At 43.3% G+C, this 15,261-nt stretch overlaps 2 protein-coding genes across 3 annotated transcripts in view; both read right to left on the reverse strand.

Moving 5' to 3' along the window:
* Positions 1-15,261, reverse strand: part of Ext1 (exostosin glycosyltransferase 1) — a 278,838-nt gene that overhangs the window by 40,636 nt on the left and 222,941 nt on the right. The gene's annotated exons all lie outside the window — the stretch shown is intronic.
* Positions 1-15,261, reverse strand: part of LOC134479904 (keratin-associated protein 10-6-like) — a 235,995-nt gene continuing 220,734 nt past the window's right edge. The window contains exon 1 of the mRNA XM_063264625.1: positions 1-15,261. This exon is cut by the window's right edge and continues 220,734 nt beyond it. The gene's annotated coding sequence lies outside the window, so the exon portion shown is untranslated.

Below are 15,261 nucleotides of genomic sequence, written 5' to 3' on the forward strand. Positions count from 1 at the left end.
CAACAAGAGGACTGATCAGCAAGTGAACATCCAAGAGGAAAAAATGGATAGTGGGGAGGATCAGGGTGGAGCATCAATTTACCCTGGGTATCTCAACCTTGGGTAATGGCTACTCTCACTTTTCCATTTGGGGGGCAAAGAGCTTTGTTGCACGGGGAGGACAAACAGGAACAATTGCGCTGTGTGAAGCAATAAGGATCCCTTTTTGCAAAGAGTTTACAAAAGGACAGATCTAATGGTTCTCATGACAATTTGTCTTGCCTAGCCTCTATTTCCTAAATCAGATGGCGGTGGGGGGGCGCACAAGGTCTCATTCTGTACCCTTGGTTGACCTAGAACTTGGTATGCAGAGCAGAACGGCCTCAAACTTACAGAGATCCACCCACTTCTGCCTTCTGTAATCTGGGGTTAAAGGCATGCATACAGCACCCAGACTTTTTGGCTTGGTTAAACAGTCTGCTGCCATAGACTAAGACGCATCTCTGATACATCTGTTTCTCTCTTACTGCCACACCCCACTCAGCAACACTAAACGTTCTTGTTCTCTGTCCCCCACACCATGCTATTAAAAGATACTTCGGAAACCTCCATCTTAAGCCCAAGCCAACATTTGTTTTCCCTTCGAACTGGAGTTTCTACATTTAACCAAGAACATTTAGTGACTCCAGAAAAACAGCGCTACACGTAAGTATGGCTGCTTTGACTTTTGGCGGAAAGACTCAGGCCAGGGGGTAGGGGGGACAGGGGAACAGGGCACGGAAGGCTGGGGGTGGGCATAGGACCGCCTTTGTGCAGAATGAGACAGAGCTGGAACAAAGGAAAAAAAATAGCAGGAGGAACTGGAAACTGGGCTAGAGCATGGTGATTATTCCTTCTACTCTCGTGCCATTTAATGGTATTGCGCTGGATTTTGGGAGGGGGGTACCCCAGACAAATTATAACATGACTGTCACCTGTGTCTTACTGTCAGTGAAATTTAGGACCAATGAAAAGCATTTAATTATTTGAAGCTCCCACTGTAAACGTTATTAACACCAAATACATTCCCAAGCATGCACTTTCGGCTCCATTAAGACTCTCAGAGAACTCGGGAAGCTAGAGATGCCTCATGTCCTATAAAGGCTCTGAGTCGCACAGCCAAGATGAAATCGCTCCCATTTTTCAAGCACTTCCAATGTTGCGCAGACAGGTGTGACTCTGACAGTAGCATATGTCACCGGCATTTTCTAACTCTAATAGTCTAATTTAACCATAGCCTGAAGGCACTGGGTTCTTCCCTCTACTTTTTTGGAGGGGATATTGATATATACATGCATATTTTTAAAGTCCACATCTATTTTTATATTCTCATATAAACTAGGCATATGGGAGTAAGCCAATTTTCAATTATAAACCCGTCATTAAGAAGAGACATCATGCAAAGGACCATTTGCTTAAACAAGCATGTACAACTAATTTGCACAAGAAAAGGTCACTGTGAATAGATTAAGATTATCTCCATTGAGAGCAAAATAAAAAGCCCTTGCTGCATTAATTAAGCTGCAAAATAGACTTCAAAGTGGGAAGGATTTTTAAGAAGGATCAAATTCAGCTAAATAAAAATATTAAATTACAACAGTAATGACTTCTCTTTTTTCACCAAACACGGAAAAATAATTGACACGTATGTTCCAGTTCAAATGTTGATAATGTCTGAATCTTACCTAATAGGTAGAGAGGAGGGGGAAAAGAAACAGACACAAATTTATGTGTGAAACTTAAACTGATTTTTTTCTTTTTTTAATATAGAAAGGTCGACTATACTTCAGACTCCTGCAAGGTTTAAGAGATACTCAGAATAGAAACCCCGGAGGGGCCAGCAGAGTCCTACATCCTCGTCATTAAGTTGCTAAAAATGTAAAGTCTTATTAGTGTCTTGGATTGTAACAAGTTTCAAAGTTTCCACTTGCAGACTTTACTTTCTAGAGCTGTGGAGGGAGAGGAAGGGCAGAAAGCTCCTGGGAGAACGTCAAGTGACAGTTACACTGGGGGTGCTGACTTTTAAGTGGCTGTACAGAAGCATTAGTTGCTGATGTAGCAACTGAAGCCACATGACTGAAGCTTGAAGTCATTCATATAATGAGATGTGGGAAGCACCCCGAACCTGTTAGTTCCTGCTCTGAGACCATGAGCTTCCCACAGGTACCTTTGGGAGAGTCAGTCTCCTCATCTGAGATAAAGAGCCGGTCAGACTGCATGCTTCCCGTGAGCTTCTACATTCTGTTATTCTTGGTGTTGTTGATTTTAGGTATAAAAGAAAAATGTCTTCTGAGACCATTCCACCACTAGGAAGGTTTCCACAATCTTTTTAAATGTATGCATGTATAAATTCATAATTGCTCATATGTCCACAGTATATGTCTGACAAGTACATTCACACAGATAAAGACAGCTGTACAGTATATATACAACCTTACAACAATATTGTGTGGTTTATATGAGCCTCCATAGACTCTATATGTGAATGAGTGGCCCTTAGTTGGTAGAATTGTTTGGGAAAGAATTAGCTTGTTGTAGGATATATGTCAAAGGGGGTAGACTTTGAGGTTTTGAATATCTCATACCAGGCCCAGTCTCATCCCGCCTTCCCAATTGCTCCTTGTGGATCGGATGCAAGCTTTCAGCTACCACGCAATCCCATGCCTGCCTGCTGCCATGTTCAACACCATGATGGCCATGAACTCATCCTATAAACTGTGGGCGAGTCCCTGGGGTGTCTCTACATAGAAAGAGAACTATTTTCCATTTCAACTTTTAAGCATGCTCATCCCATGAAGCTTTCTCTCTTTTGGATTCTATGGTCAAGGAATTCACAAAATACTGAGGTGTTTCAAAAGAGGTGGTAATGATGGCCTTTAAATAAGCCAGTTATTGGTTTCACTTGGGGCATTTCCGGCTTTGGTATTCTTCAACTCTGTCTCCTGTGATGCTCTCTTGCTTAAGTGAACCTGTGGATTTATTCATGTGTCCTTTTAAGAAACACTTCTGAAGATATTGTCACATTGAGACAGACACTATCCAAAGGTACTTGCTTTATCTACCCAAGAATGAACTGAATTGATAAGATTTAAAATCTCAAGCTGGACAGCGATGACACATGCCTTTAATCCCAGCACTGAGGAAGAGGCAGAGCTCTGTTCTAAAGAGCTAATTCCAGGACAACCAAAGCTAACTAACAGAGAAACGCTTTCTTGAAGGGAAGATAAAAAGCTCCAAAATCTCTTAATGACATCCACATCACCAGAGAAAACTAGAACCTTCACTCGAGTGTGAGAAACGCTGGTCTAGACCATGTAAAGAACACTTCTGACTCAAGCATAAGAAAATCCAACATAAATGTGGGCTAACAATTTGAACTGATACCCCACCCACCCACCCAAATAAATAAACCAACGAGAAGAACACAGGAAGATACTGAATATCACTAGTCATTGGAGGAATGGAAATCAAATCAAAACACAATGAGGTACCACTTGCTCCCTGCAGGACAGTGTCCATGTATGAGGACAGATGAGAACAAGCACATACAGAGACACGGAAGATAAGAGTCTGGAATGAGAGGGAAAAGGTAAGGCTGCTTTGGGGACAATCTAGCAGTTCTTTCTCAAACTAAAAATAAATTTTCCATATGACCCAGCACTGTACCAGCATTTTTACATGGCAAATTGTCCACAAATGTATACAGCAGTTTTAAATGTAATAGCCCCAAGTGGAGAGCACCGGATAGCCTTTGGAGTATGAATGAGGCAAGATTGTGGTATATACACAGCCTGGATCACCTCTCAGAAGATGAATAAAAGAGAATGAAGTAAAAGAACACGGATCAAGCTATTTGAGTGCACAAGGACGTCACGGATGTCGATGCCGAGTCCAATGCCACCTTCTAATGGAGTACGCACTTCATTGCGCTTCATTTTCATAACACTTGTGACAACATGTAACTTTGGGGCTGGAGAACTGAGTAGTGGTTACCCCTTGGTTAGAAGCGGGGGAGAAAGACAGGCAGACTTTATAGTTCAAGTGGGAAGACTATCTTCTAAAGTAGACGAGTTCATCTTATTAAGTCAGGAGAGGTAAAGCATGCTCTATTCACACATAACTTAAAAGATTCATGCACTAAAGGAGTGAGAGAGGAGCAATGCGTACCACTCTCAGAGAGTTTGCGGTTTTCTGCTGGTAAATCAGTTGCCTCCCCTTGGCAGATGGGCATTACAGTCGGCACTCCAGAGGCAATGATGCAGGAGGCAGAACAGCCTTCCTAAGTGGTTCCAGAGAAAATGTGCAATAAAAAGGACATGACCCTGAATTTAACCTGGAAGCCAGTACCACGCAACAGCTATAACAGTTTTCTTCCTACGGCTGTCCTGAGTAATGTACGGAATTTAACCCCATTTCAGATGAGCTGTGGATAACACTGTTTGAATTCTTTCCTCATCACGTAAGATGCACTGTTGCTAGTAGTGAGTCAGTGTGACTGGGGAAGGGGGACAGAGTGGTTCCTACCATTCCACCAAATGTTGTCCCAGCCACTTGTGTCACCAGTTACCTGGGTGCTGCACCCAGGCCTGCTGAATCAGAAACGAACCTTCCATTCTATGTGAGTCCATTGTGATGCCCACTACATTTTGAGCAGCATGGACCTGGTAGCTAAAAGCTTAGTAAACAAGAGTTCAGAGGTCAAACAGCCAAACCTGGGCTCACTTCTATGCTTACTATCCACAAACCGGGTGATCTTGGAAAATGTTAATTTGTTTGGGCTCAGTTTCCTGGTTCATCCAAACCATTTGATCCTTCTACCAACCTGGCTAAACGCTACATTTTAACTAAAGCACAGCTCCTTACGAGCAATTCTGCAAAAGATAGCTGTAATCCCCTCAGCTGAAGGCAGCCAGCAGATTCTCAGAAACACAGGCAGTTGTAAATGAGGAAATCTGGGTTGAAGAATTTGGAGCCTGGATCTCTTGTGTGACCCCCATGCAAATCTCTTAGCTTCTGTAAATCTCAAAGCTGGGAAGCTCAAGTGAAATTATGTACATGCAGTATAATCAGGAAAGCAGTATGCAATTGCAAGTTATTATGGCAAATTATATCAGAAGGAATGGAATAAACACTTTTTGAAAAAAACTACCAACAATGAAAAAATAAATAAAAACAGATTCGCAGAGGCAGCCAAGAAGCAAATGTGGAGCAGACCCATTACAGAGAAAAAGGGACGCAGAAGTTGCGCATCGCCACAGAGCAGCGGCGTGACGTTTAAAAGCTTTTTCCTCATCAAAAGCTGTACAAGTGCGGCTTGCTGCCTTTCCAGGGTTCCCACAGATCCTCTGTCCCAAGCACATTTTGCCAAATGATCCTGCTTTTTTGCTAGCCACAGTGGACAGGCAAGAAGCCAGCAGTGAGCCTCTAATCTCCAGACTCACACAATTTCCGTCCTCCCGAGGTGGGTGAGAGTCTGTCTCGAGCCTTTCCTTATGAACTGGGTGAACATCGACAGCTGCTGTGCTTTGGCCAGCCCCATCCTTTATGAGTAATTATTCTTCTGTTTATACCTAGATTTGAGTCACATCTCTTATGAAAAAAAAATTAAGAAGGAAAATACTCGGGATGGCTGAAGTTCCACAGTGCCCTAGGATAAGGAAAAGGAAATCAGACTGGTGCAGCAACATCTCTGTTCTTGGCTGAGTGCGTGCCTTCCACACGTTAGGTACTACTTAAGAGGACTGTGGTGGTGAAAACACCGTGAAGCTGTCAGACGTTCATATGGAGGCACGGGGCTGAGTTATGCAGGGAAGATAAGGCACGGAGGGCTACAGATGGCACTGGTGAGGAAAATGAGAACAGGGATGTGTCCCTCAAAGATTTCCAGGACTCTCTGCTAAGTAGTGATGAGGGAGCAAGAGCTACAGATACAGGAAGATGGGCATTTCTAGACGATTGGTAGCCCTTCAGGAACAAAGGGTCTAAGGTGATGGAAAATACCCAATTTGGAGTGGGGTAGGAACAATTAAGGAGGCTGCCACCTCAGGGCAGGGGATGGGGGTCAGTGGGGTAAGCTTGCTACCTCCCGGAGCGCAGACATTATTCCATGAGGGTGAGTCGGAGTCACTGAGGAACTCAAGCGAAAGAAGGATAGGATCCCAGAAGTATCCCGAGGACCAGGCTGCTCAGCTCCATGGGTAGAGCTGAAAATGCTGAAAATGTAAGAAGTCACTGCTAGGGATACAGCCTCAGTGTCCCAACTCTACGGCACTGATTCTGAGGCCATTTTCTTTTCCCTACACAGTCCTGCTTCTGGCCAGTCCACATAACATTGTATGTCTTGAGAAAATTAATAAACAATTCAACTCATCCCTGGTCTCTTCAACAAGTGGCTGCCACTCATAGGACTCTCTCTCCCCTCAAAACTTCACACTAGTAGGGGGGCCATCCATGATGGGCCTGTTGTTTTCTAAGCCTGTTACTGCTACCCTTTCCTAAGTCCAGAAAAAAAATGTTTAAAATTTCAATTACTTTGAGAAAGGAAATCTTAAAGGTCAGGACATGGGACCATATGAAATTGATCCATGGCACTGACTGAACTGAGAAACATTAAGTGGGAGTTGGAAAATGGATCCAGCTGGCCACTGTACTGTCTGAGTTCTCTTGAAAACATGGCACGGAAAAGTATGGGATCCAGGGGTTATCAAGCATCCACTGGGCTTGTGGAATCGGCGTTTGGCTGACACACACTCACTAGTCTTGTGCATATAACTGAGATGCTTTATCTATGTCTCAATCGGTTATTCAAATACATGCAACTGCACTCTGAATATGACAATCGCAGTGGCAACAGTCTTCAGGAAAGCCAGCAACACCCCTGCAGTAGCTCTTGCTACTTAACAGTGGTGCAATTCCTTGCCTTGAACATTCAACAGGCAACGAATCAGTCATGGCAAGGATTAGGTATCATTTCCTTTGATCTCTAGATGTGAGGCTGCCAATTCAAGGCTGTCCGTTGCAAACAGAATGTTTGTACAACACCAAGGGCAGCCATTTACATTCACCCTTTCCTGGCTTTAAAGAGAAGATAGTTTTTGTTCTATGCCAATTTAAAATCTTTCAATACAGGAACAGGAGGAAGAAACCCCCAGTGACAGGCACTTAATTCTCACATGGATCACCACGTGACTGCCATGGGCACAGGTTTGATACATCACTGCATACAGTGACACCTGGTTCTAACCACAGGAGAAAGGAGATGGTTGTCATCAAATATGCTCTTAAACACAGTGGTCATAACCCTTACTGATTCTAATCTTGCCCACTGCAACCTTACCTTCAATAACCACTGGCAGCTCAGAACTATAATGTAGTAATCAGCACTCACATCTATTAATGGGTACAGCATGTATTGAGTCTATATTGTACTTCCAAAAGGGGTAGAAAGCCATCATGGTGGCACATGCCTTTAATCCCAGCACTTGATAGGCAGAGGCAGATGGATCTACATTGTGAGTTCCAGAACAGTGAGGATTCCATAGAGGGACCCTGGTTACTGCTCATTAAATAGCAGCTTATTGGCTAATCTATACAGGCATGAATAAACATGATGGGTGCTAATAATTATATTACTAATAATTTTACTGACTAAACCCTTCCTGTGGGTAGGGCATAGCGCCACGTAATCCATATTCTGCATTGTATTTGACTGTTGCAACCACCTTGAGGTGCAACTGTTGCCCCATTGCTTAGAGAATGAAGCACAACTGGGAAGTTTTGTGGAGTCTGTGTAAGGAAAGCAGAGGTTGCAGTGTGGAATACAGTCCCTTAGAGTTTTTGCTAGAAGGCAGAAGTAACACAAAGGTAGCAAAGGTGAAGACAGAGATTTGTAACACATTGTGCCCTGTGACATTAATCTTGGGAAGCTTTCAGGATGACACAGGTCTCGCTGCACCCATTCTTATACTCTCAGTGCCAGATTTCAAAACCTATTCTGAGAGGAACACAGTTCCAAGACACGTGAGTCTCAATTCTCTGGTTAGAAAGGGAGCTTTTCTGAGAGAGCCAAATAAAGAGTTACCTGGACTCAGAGGGAAAGAGAGAGACACTGACAATAAAAGAACCAGCTGTAACAATGGTCTTGGATGGATAAATGGTCCAGAAGAGATATATAGCAGGCCACTTAGCAAGGGGAAGCCCAAGGTCATTATCTTACCATTAGCCTTTCCCTAGGTGCCATGCCACAGGAGATGGCCAAGTGGAACAGGGCCGGAAAAGTGGACTAAAGGCTAAGAAGACTTGGATAGGTTGGTCAGTATAGAGGATACACTCTCAGGACAGCTCGTCCCTGTTGATAGGAGTGAGGATGACTGGGACTCAGAAGTGAACACCACAGCCTTCCCTATCGTTCTGCTTAACTTCAACACCTGCTGCCTAGAGTAAGCCCCTATGACCACTCAAGCCCTGGATCCAGTCTTGACTCTGTTTCCCACTCTACTAAGTTGCTCATCTTTACCACTTCCTTTCCTTGGGCTTCAAGAGTCAGAGCTTAGGTTCTACTATCTCTTGGCCCAGAACCTGCTTACCAATGGCTGGTACTTACCAGCCTACATCGTGGCACACGGACTATAGAAGAAACTGGAAACATGAAATGTTCTACTTCAAAAAGGTCTACTTCAGCCAATAAGCATATGCCCAATTCTCGATCATACCAAGTCTGCCTAACTGAGGTGATGCTACACTTTACTTTACTCACTTTACTCTAAGAATGGAAACGAAACAAAACAAAAATCAATCTTTTGTTCTTCTTGGCTTCCTTTTTGTACATTTTCTTTTTGTACATTTAAAAAAACACGTTTTTGTGGTTTTTTTTTTTTTTTTCAGGACTAGAGAAATGGCTCAGTGGTTAGAATCACTGGATGGTCCTCTAGAGAACCTGGGTTCAATTTCCAGCACCCACATGGCATCTAACAACTGTCTATAATTCCAGCTTCAGGGGATTCATGGCAATGGGTACACATGTGATGCACACATATATGCATGTAGGCAATACACACACACATAAAATAAATCTTAAAAAACCACTTTTTGTCTTTATTTCTAAAGGTCTGGCAACTTGTTAAAAAGTTACATTCTCCTTGAACAGTGATGGGAATTGGAAATTTGTGCTTCACCAGGCCTGATAAATAGCATTATTTGAAAGTCATGTTAAATGCATGCAGAGTGGTGCTCTCGGTGCACACTTTCCTGCCCTCCCTCCATGCCTGAGCTGAGAAGAACAATTGTGGACCCTCCTGACGGCTTCTCCAGTGACAAACACTGACTCGATCCAAAAGCAAAAGCATTGCACCTGCAGAAGGAACGGGCTCGTCCTAATGGTCTAAGTACTTCTCTTTTCCATCAAAGCAAAGATCTTGTTTCCTTCATGGTCACCCCATCTGCCCTTCAATGAGGCAAATGGTTGGAATTCCTGATGGGCTTTTCTCATAGCCAGGGTAGGCACGGATAGAGACAGAGACTGTTTGACATACTGCACTCTTTGTCAGTGCTTAAACCTTCTGTCTGATCCCTGCACTTAAGTGATTATAAAATACCTTGTGAAATGGCCCTCGCTTTGATAACCTTCCGATTTCCTCTCCTACTTTCACCACACTGAGTTTCCATTTTTGACATAGGAACAACTTAGTTCCATGCCTTAGACACTGACTGCAAACAAGGCCTTGGGTCAGCATTCATTGATATGGTAAGTGCTTGAGAATTATAGGGCACTGAAATGTAAGACTTCATAAAAGAGGATGTCAGTAGGAAGCATAGTGGGGTGTATAAATGTACAAAAGGAAATGTGTGATCCTAGGACATAAAACGTTTGTGCTATGGTTTAAGAAAAATATCAAAATGTTGCATGAAGATGTTACAGACCACTATTGTATGATAGCTGAGTTCGTCAGGATTGGGAAGGTTCAAAAGTCTGGATTCTGCCAGTTCCTTTGGCGAAACACGTTTACACTGGGGGAGACAGTCTACGGAGTTGAGTCACCTTTCCTTCCTCCAGCTGGCTATGTTTTCTACAACCCTCTGGAGACGTTGCTAAAGAGATGTCTCATTCTGAGACAGTGCTAGAGAACAGGGAAAACTGATGCAACAGAGGGGAGCGGGGATTGACCAGATGATCCTGAGGATGACTTCGTGCTCCGGCATCTTCGGAAAAAGGTTTAAACGGGCTCATGTGGTTTAAACAAAGAAAAACCAAACTGGATCCCAGCCAGCAGTGAACTTTTGTAAACCAGTGGAAACTTAGGAAGTGGGAGCCATATTAGAGGAAGTGGATCACTGGAGGCATGTTTCTGTGGGTTACGGCTCACTCTGACTTCCTCCTGTCTCACTGCTTCCTGTTTACCATGAAGTGAGCGGATTCATGTCTTCCAAACGTTCCTGCTTCACCACAAACCCAGATCAACAGGACTAAAATCTGTAGACTCAAATCCCTGATACTGCTAAATATATCAGAATTAAGCTGCGATACAAAAAAGTAATTCTTTGGGGCTAGAGAGATGGCTCTAGTGGTTGAGGACATCCACGTGCTGGCTTATAACTTCCTGTACCTTCAGTTCTCAGAGATCAGACTTCTTCAGTGCTATTCAGCCTTCTACACGCTCCTGTACACATATGGTTCATATACACACAGCCTGATGTACACACATACGCATGTAATAAATAGACATTTAGGTGGAGTATATTCTTTTCAAAAGTCCTTCTTTAAAATTTTCTTCCTGGGTATTTTGGCTGCAGCTATGAAAAAGTAACCGATATATTGAACAAAGGAAAACTGACTGCTCCTGTATGTCAGGTAGCATTCTGAGCTCCGGGGAAGTGATACAAGGTGGTGTAGGGCTGCCTACTAGTGAATTGGTCATTATGCGGAAATCAGAATGTGCTCCCTCATTTCCTCCTGTGCTTCTCCAGTGCTCTTCCTCCTTTCCACCAAGAGCAAAAGCGTAGAAGCACATAAAACTTCCCATTGGCTTTAAAACAGACCAAGCTCAATGTTAACCCCCTAAAATCTGATTTCTATCAAATGGCTAAAGAGCCCTCTTAAAGGTCATGCTTAAAGGGACAAAAATTATCCCAATGGCCCCTCCAGCTACTAAGAACAGTACTCCTATCCCTTGGATATGGGGACCCATACAAACAATCCTCTACCCACAGCTTCAACATCCCCCTTTCTTGATGTCCACCTAGGGCCACAGTGTTCTCAGTTTCTCAGAGCAGCTCGCTTGCTTTCATTCTTAGACTTGCTGGGCCCAGCAAGAATTCTTCTTTCAGACTTCTCCCAAGATGCCCATCAGCGTGCACACTCCTCAGACAGGTGCTTCTAGATTGGCCTCTGTGCTGACTTTCCCACTGCCTTGGTTCGGCTCTGTCCTGGCACTGAGGACGGCTTGAATTCCAGCCCGTATTCTTTGGGCAGGTTCACTGTTCTTTCCCACCCAAATATAACCTATGTATTACACGAACAAGAACACCCGCCTCTGTTGTGGTTACTGTTGTTCACCGCTGCTACCGCAGTCCCGAGGACATGTCTGACCTAGAGTAGTCTTTCATGATGTCTTTGTTGAACAAATGTCAGAGCTTTCTACCCTCATCTCATTCTTCAGGGTCTATAATGCTTATGAGGTTATAAAGCGTCCAACTGCTAACAGCAGTTCACAAGAAAGTCTCGTCCATTGCCAAACTGATCTTGCAAAGTCCCCTTTCATCTTGCGTCCTGAAATGCTAGCCTTATTTCTCCAGTTAATGTTAAGATTTGTCAACTTCTCTAAATGTCATCTGCTTTACAAGCAAGTACACATTAAAAATGTCTTCAGGAACAATCTAAAAAAAATTGTAGTATTATCCTTTAACATGTTTATGTAGAATGATATAGTAAAGCCTGCAGGAACTAATATTTACAGTGAAGTTTCAGTTCTCAACTTGGTTCCTGATTCATCTAAGCAAGTCATACTGCTTAAGTTTATCCTCATTTATAAAATAGAAAGTATTTTATAATATTTTATAGCAAGGTATACTGAGGATCTAGCAAGGCAGAGAATCAGATAACACTGAGTGAACCTATAAGTATCAGAAAAAAAAAAACTAAAAGTACCTATAAATATCAGAAAAGATGAGGCTAAACCTTGGAACGGCTTCTGTTCTGAATCACAAGTCAAAGCTGTCAACTACATCATGCTTCTCTTTGGGCTTTTTTTTTTTGTTCTGTTTTTGTTGTTGTTTGTTTGTTTTGAGGTCCACATTGTTATGGAGTACGTGCCCTAGTCTATCTAGTACTTCAGAAGTACAGAAGGCATCTGGAAAAATGAATTGCTTACCAAGGCCAGTCAGTTAAAACTGCTGACCCTGATCCCTGCTTTTCCGCTCTCTTAAGTTAGAGCTATGAGTCAATTGGTCTCTTATCTGAGAGTGAATCTGAATTGAAGTTGGGGACAGCTATGGGACCCTTCAAGAGCTGTCACCTGGAACATCCTGTTGCTCCATATCCATTAAGACATCTTGGCTCTTAGATAAACCTCCAAGTAAACCTTGACGTCAAAACACAAAGTGAGGAGCTTGCTTTGAGGAGAAGCTGTCCTTCAGCTTTGTCAGGTACGCACATAGTGGTGCAGAGCTGATGACAAAAGTGGGTTCATCTTCTTCCTGTGTCCACCCCTACCACAAACTGTCTCACACTGAAGTCGGAGCAATATTTAGGGATGATCTTTATGGGAAGTTCACCTAGCAACAGTCAATCAACCATACTCCTCCCCACAAGTGTTGGTTTTAGAGTTATAAAAGTTTTGGAGGTGTGAAAACATAATTGGGAAACTTTTTCCCCCTGCTTAAAGGGCTAATTGATTTCACAGGTGTTTAATTATCATTTGCTGTGAGATAATACCTTGTAGTGCCATAAAAAATGGATTTAATTTTCGAGTGCTTGCAAAACCATCGCCAAAGCCAAGTTAGAGCTGAAGCTAGATAATTATTCTATAAATCAAACACACTGCCTCCTTTCTTTGAAAATTTTAATACTTGGGGATAATGATATCTGACAACCTTGAAGCTAACATGAAAAAGTTTTGCCTGCCAAGTGCCAAAAGGCAACCGCTGGAGCCTCTCAGGCAGTTCGGTTCATTAACAGTGACTCAGATGGCCGTAGGACCCTGGCTGCAGGCTTCCAAAACCTGCCAACGGCAAGAATGTCGGTGTCTATCCAGGCGTGGGGTAGTTTGCATCGAGATTGAATGCCCATGCATCCAGCATGACTATAGAAATGTAGAAATAAAAGCTAAATTACTCTTACTCTCCCCCCCAAAAAAAAGAAGGGGAAGGAAGGAGAGAGGAAAAAGAAAAGAAAGGAAAGGCAGAAGGAAGGCAAAGAGAGAATGAGAAGGAGTGTACACGCCTGGGAACAGCTGTACCCAAGCTCAGACTAAGAAAGCCAGGATGTGGAAAGTGGAAGTTTTCAACGTGATCAATGAAGACTTTTCTATCTTATGCTTAAGTTATGGTATCTGTGCGACCTGCAAGGATAAAGAAGGGAAATCATGAAAGAAAAAAAAAGGAGCTGGAGGGCACCACAAAAAGTCATTTAGTCTAAACATCCTGGATGAAAACCAGGGAATCAAGAAGCTGTCAGATCACCTGCCCAAGACACCACCAACCAGAACTAAGCCCAGTAGGCTAGCCCCACGTGAGCAGAGAAAGGAAGACAGCTAGAAAGTACATCCAGGCTCACATTCTCACCTAAGACCTAAACATAAAAGAAGGAATTCTTCCCCCAGAGAGATGGGTTGGGGGAGGGGCTGGAGGTCTTCCATAAGAACAGTAGCTTTCTTTGAGAAAGCCCTAATTCCACAGCAGTGCCCAAGCTGCCTTAAATAACTCCCTAGGGGAGGACTGGCTGGTGCAACAGTTCAGATTTTAGTTTTCCCCCTCCTCCAACTCTTATTCGGAAGCTGCTGAACTCATAACACGTTCCATTACACTAAATGTGCTTAAATGATCTAAGAAATCTGGGCGTCTGGCTGGGCGCATGCACACACTGTCAGCACCATTTAATTTATCTCATTCCTGTATACAAAGCATGTCCACACCCTAGCCACTACACAATGTAAATTCTCACACACTTTAAGGTTGCCTCAGTACTCCTTAGTAAGATAAGGTAAGATACAGGACAATCAGTGTTAGTACCTGAATACTGGGTTTGGGTCCTTTTAGAAACAGTTGGGGCCAAAGGCAGGAAAGCCCGAAAGGAAAGCAGCCATAGGACTGTGTGAAATTCCCACAGAAACTCCTGCAACTGGTCAAAATGGTGTTACTGATGACAACAAGCATCTGCTGACAATCTATGACATGCCCTACCCTCAGCGAAGACTTTATGTCCACTTGGCCAACTGGTCTCCCAAACCATTACAAGATGAGCAGTAGTGCGTGCCTACTCCACACCACCTTTCCTCAACATAGAAGAGTAAGCACATATCACAGTATGGATCCCAGCCTGAGCCTGAACTCATTATCCCCCTGCCTCAGTCTCTTGAGTGTTGGGATTGCAGGCTTTGTAAAGTCCTACCTTTCCCCCAATTTATGGAAGAAGAAATGAAGGCATACAACAAATTTGTCTAAATTCACTTTAAAAACAGAAGGTATAAACTGAGGCAGTTTGCTTCTGAGACCCAAGGTCTATCAGTGCCCCCTGCTTCCTGGTCCTGTTCCATCGAGAGCAGTGGTTCCCTACTGTCCTGATGCTACAGCCTTTAATACAGGTTCCTTGTGCTTTAGTGACCTCCAACTATAAAATTATTTTTGTTGCTGCTTCATAACTGTAATTTTGCTACTGTTAGGAATAATAATGTAAATATGAATGCTTTCTCATGGTCTTAGGTGACCCCTGTGAAAGGGCCATTCAACCCCCAAGCAGTCACAACTCACAGGTTGAGAACAACTGATCTATAGGACACCACGGGCCAGCTTGAAGGATCCCACAAGAAGTATATTGGAGTCTCTCAACTCGGTTATGTTTTTCCAACCAGACATGTCTGACATGGGTCAGAGCTTTCTTTGTGGTGCTGGGTCAGACATGAGACCCTTTGGAGGCTGACCTTTGTCTTGGGTGTTCTTCCCAGTTCCAGAAAACACAACCTGGACCAACCAAAAGCACACTCAGTTCCACCTCTGGACATCAGAAACTTTAACATTTCCTAAGACTTTGCA

The sequence above is a fragment of the Rattus norvegicus genome, chromosome 7, assembly GCF_036323735.1.
Source record: "Rattus norvegicus strain BN/NHsdMcwi chromosome 7, GRCr8, whole genome shotgun sequence".
Lineage (NCBI taxonomy): Eukaryota > Metazoa > Chordata > Mammalia > Rodentia > Muridae > Rattus > Rattus norvegicus.